The following is a 6,000-nucleotide window of genomic DNA, read 5'->3' on the forward strand; positions in this document are numbered from 1 at the left end:
TAGACAAACTGTATACGTCTATATATAACATTATAATAGGCAAACTGTATACGTCAATATATAACATTATAATAGGCAAACTGTATACGTCTATATATAACATTATAATAGGCAAACTGTATACGTCTATATATAACATTATAATAGGCAAACTGTATAGTCTATATATAACATTATAATAGGCAAACTGTATAGTCTATATATAACATTATAATAGGCAAACTGTATACGTCTATATATAACATTATAATAGGCAAACTGTTTACGTCTATATATAACATTATAATAGACAAACTGTTTACGTGTCTATATATAACATTATAATAGACAAACTGTATACGTCTATATATAACATTATAATAGGCAAACTGTATACGTCTATATATAACATTATAATAGGCAAACTGTATACGTCTATATATAACATTATAATAGGCAAACTGTATACGTCTATATATAACATTATAATAGGCAAACTGTATACGTCTATATATAACATTATAATAGGCAAACTGTATAGTCTTTATATAACATTATAATAGGCAAACTGTCTACGTCTATATATAACATTATAATAGGCAAACTGTATACGTCTATATATAACATTAAAATAGGCAAACTGTATACGTCTTTATATAACATTATAATAGGCAAACTGTCTACGTCTATATATAACATTATAATAGCAAACTGTCTACGTCTATATATAACATTGTAATAGGCAAACTGTATACGTCTATATATAACTTTATAATAGGCAAACTGTATAGTCTTTATATAACATTATAATAGGCAAACTGTTTACGTCTATATATAACATTATAATAGGCAAACTGTTTACGTCTATATATAACATTATAATAGGCAAACTGTATACGTCTTTATATAACATTGTAATAGGCAAACTGTCTACGTCTGTATATAACATTGTAATAGGCAAACTGTCTACGTCTATATATAAAATTATAATAGGCAAACTGTATACGTCTATATATAACATTATAATAGGCAAACTGTCTACGTCTATATATAACATTGTAATAGGCAAACTGTATACGTCTATATATAACTTTATAATAGGCAAACTGTATACGTCTATATATAACATTATAATAGGCAAACTGTTTACGTCTATATATAACATTATAATAGACAAACTGTCTACGTCTATATATAACATTGTAATAGGCAAACTCCATACGTGTCTATATATAACATTATAATAGGCAAACTGTATACGTCTATATATAACATTATAATAGGCAAACTGTATACGTCTATATATAACATTATAATAGGCAAACTGTATAGTCTATATATAACATTATAATAGGCAAACTGTCTACGTCTATATATAACATTATAATAGGCAAACTGTATACGTCTATATATAACATTATAATAGGCAAACTGTATACGTCTATATATAACATTATAATAGACAAACTGTTTACGTGTCTATATATAACATTGTAATAGGCAAACTGTATACGTCTATATATAACATTATAATAGGCAAACTGTATACGTCTATATATAACATTATAATAGGCAAACTGTATACGTCTATATATAACATTATAATAGGCAAACTGTATAGTCTATATATAACATTATAATAGGCAAACTGTATAGTCTATATATAACATTATAATAGGCAAACTGTTTACGTCTATATATAACTTGATAATAGGCAAACTGTATACGTCTATATATAACTTTATAATAGGCAAACTGTATAGTCTATATATAACATTATAATAGGCAAACTGTTTACGTCTATATATAACTTTATAATAGGCAAACTGTATAGTCTATATATAACATTATAATAGGCAAACTGTTTACGTCTATATATAACTTGATAATAGGCAAACTGTATACGTCTATATATAACTTTATAATAGGCAAACTGTATAGTCTATATATAACATTATAATAGGCAAACTGTATAGTCTATATATAACATTGTAATAGGCAAACTGTATACGTCTATATATAACATTATAATAGGCAAACTGTATACGTCTATATATAACATTATAATAGGCAAACTGTATACGTCTATATATAACATTATAATAGGCAAACTGTATAGTCTATATATAACATTATAATAGGCAAACTGTATAGTCTATATATAACATTATAATAGGCAAACTGTTTACGTCTATATATAACTTCATAATAAGCAAACTGTATACGTCTATATATAACTTTATAATAGGCAAACTGTATAGTCTATATATAACATTATAATAGGCAAACTGTATACGTCTATATATAACTTTATAATAGGCAAACTGTATAGTCTATATATAACATTATAATAGGCAAACTGTATACGTCTATATATAACTTTATAATAGGCAAACTGTATAGTCTATATATAACATTATAATAGGCAAACTGTTTACGTCTATATATAACATTATAATAGGCAAACTGTATACGTCTTTATATAACATTATAATAGGCAAACTGTATAGTATATATATAACATTATAATAGGCAAACTGTTTACGTCTATATATAACATTATAATAGGCAAACTGTATACGTCTAAATATAACATTATAATAGACAAACTATTTACGTGTCTATATATAACATTATAATAGACAAACTGTATACGTCTTTATATAACATTATAATAGACAAACTGTATACGTCTATATATACCATTATAATAGACAAACTGTTTACGTGTCTATATATAACAGTATAATAGGCAAACTGTATAGTCTATATATAACATTATAATAGGCAAACTGCATACGTGTCTATATATAACATTATAATAGGCAAACTGTATACGTCTATATATAACATTATAATAGGCAAACTGTATACGTCTATATATAACATTATAATAGGCAAACTGTATAGTCTATATATAACATTATAATAGGCAAACTGTATACGTCTATATATAACATTATAATAGGCAAACTGTATAGTCTATATATAGCATTATAATAGACAAACTGTATACGTCTATTTATAACATTATAATAGGCAAACTGTATACGTCTATATATAACATTATAATAGGCAAACTGTATACGTCTATATATAACATTATAATAGGCAAACTGTATACGTCTATATATAACATTATAATACGCAAACTGTATAGTCTATATATAACATTATAATAGACAAACTGTATACGTCTATATATAACATTATAATAGACAAACTGTATAGTCTATATATAACATTATAATAGGCAAACTGTATTGTCTATATATAACATATAACACTTAATTATTACAAAAGGGCATAAACACAGGGACTCTATGCATTTTTACAGGTCTGGTTTCAACAGCGGATCACAATCGTCATTGCACCATTACAGTTTGGTCTAAAGAAATGTTATCTCGAGACTTCTGTATATCGATCTCGACTGGTTGCTAAACCATATCTATAGTATATATATGAACATGACTCCTCCACCTGCAGAAATCACGTGATCAACAGTCCGAGTTTAGTGTGTAGTGGTACATGTATGTGTTGGGTAACATTCTGTAGAACCTTGTCCATTACATGTCATTAGAATCAGCTGATAACAAACATCCGGGGACTTGTACCGCGTCCCGCGACATTTAATGGCCTCTTTCGGTCCGTAATGGAATCAGCGTAACGTGATTAATTCTTACGCCATAAAACAAACAGCAATGTATATTATATTGATTCAAACAGACATGGTGCGTTACTTATATTGACCTAGGTAGAACAGTTTAATATACATGTAGGAGTATTCCGTTTATCCATAGCATTCCTTTGTATTGTAATTCACCAATGCACCAAAAATGGTAGCATCTATGTTGTAAACATCGCTGTTCTATTGTTGATGTGAGAGAAAAACATGCCAAACTCATCTACTATCACTGATATATCGAATGAAATAGATTGACAGGTTCACATCCACGAAGTTAAAATGTTAAATTAACTAGAAACATATTTTTGAACTATTTGTGTTTTGAGAGGGATATGTTATATCGTTTTTATCTTCGTTTTAATCTTAAGCCCTCAAGTCGATGGAGGCTTAGCCTTCCAGCCATACGACTTGGGCACATCTGATCGACAACATCTTAGTTGAGATCTTTCAACAGACTCTTGGCATACCCATGGTGACAAACTGTGCCCCTCTGTTGGCCTGTATGCTTTGCTTACATACGAAGATGATCAAATTTGATATGTTTATCAGAAATGATAACAGGGACCTTGCAACGTATTGACGATGTGTAATCTTTGAATACAAAAGAAAAAAAAACAAAAAAAAAACAACAACAACAAAAAAACAACAAAAAGAAGTATTGACTATATCGATTGGTATACACTGCAGAACAGTCTCTTCAACATCAGCCGCTTACCCCGATATTTACTTAAAAACGTAACCAGCAGGGACAGCTTACAACTAATCTGTATGATGAGCGTGATTATTTCTATTTCTCAATTGTTAATTTTCCATTTCTTGATAGCAACATCGCTGCAGTCCCTACCCATGATCTTTACATTTGATATTCAACGAATTGTTCCCATTATCACGATTTCCGTGACAGATATCAAATACTGAGGGAAGATGCAGGTTGATAAAACACATCATGACCTCGTTTTGCAATATTATACTTGCCCTTATTTTATCGATTTTGATTAAGAAATGTCGGTATTTTTTGTTGTTGTTATTTTTATTGTTTAGCTATTTATTTATTTATTTATTTATTTTTATTTATTTATTTTTTTGGGGGGGGGGGGGGGGGGGGGGGGGGGGGGAGGCGGTTACATTTTTTTTTCTTTTTTCTTTTCTTTTTTCTTTTTTTTTTAACAATGATCACGTTTGATCGAATAATATTATTCTATTTTTATCATTTGCGCTATTTTTAAAACTAAAACGAGTTTCGGACCTTAAAAGGTTTTTCCGGACATTTCTTCTGTACCATGTATATTAGGTAGCATTCCCACTTCAAAAAGCTCGTTAATGACAACCATTATGAATCACTTCCTCTATCGCTCACGGCCTACTCAATATAGAATCTGCGACGACGGCAGATGTTGTGGTCCTGATATATAGGCAGCTGAAGGCGTTGACCACATTTCGAGTGATACCCAAGAGGTGGCTGAGAAGTGCTGAACGCTCTAGAGAATGACAAGATAGAGTATGAATGGTAACTAAACACAGTGTATTGTTTAAATGAGACAATATGCCACACTAATACACAGAGACTGATGCCTGTAGAAATAACTGTCTGGAGCACGGAGGGCAAGGACTCGTTCACATCGCTAGCTCTTAAACATATGTATAGCACACTAAATGACTGTGGGTTCAGACATAATCAAGAGATTATTTAAGAAATAATTAACGATGATTCGTGTATTGTTGCAGGATAAACAACGAGGACGAGGATATTTTGCAATTAAATTAATAACGAAGGCCGCAGGCCTGAGTTATTAATTAAAATTGCAAAATATCCGAGTCCGAGTTGTATATCCTGCAACAATACACGAGTCAAAGTTGATTATTTCTATTCTACCATGTACTGTTTAGTTCTGAGATCGACCTCATTCTAATAGAAAAACAGCAAAGAAACCCCGAGAAAACCTTGTAATTTATTTCTTGAGTATTGCATTATTTGTTGATGAAATATATAGGCAATACAGTACTACGATCAAAAGCATCTATCATATGGCATTGATTTTGAAAATTAAAAAAAAAAAAGAATAAAAAAAAAAGAAGAAGAAAAAAAGAGGGGGGCCTCCGTAGGATTCGAACTTGCGTCGTGATAAAAATATATTGAAAGGCTAACCGATTAGCCCACTCGGCTATAGTAACCTTTTATGAAACGGGTGAATTTTAGATATATAAAAGTGTAACAGCCGTGACTCACGAGCATGTATTATTGGCACGAGCGTGTATTATTGGAAAATAATACATGGTTTTAAACCAATCAAAACTGGCGTTGCATAGCAAACATGGTAGAATGGTTAATAATTGAT

Source organism: Pecten maximus, chromosome 3 (assembly GCF_902652985.1).
Source record: "Pecten maximus chromosome 3, xPecMax1.1, whole genome shotgun sequence".
Taxonomy (NCBI): domain Eukaryota; kingdom Metazoa; phylum Mollusca; class Bivalvia; order Pectinida; family Pectinidae; genus Pecten; species Pecten maximus.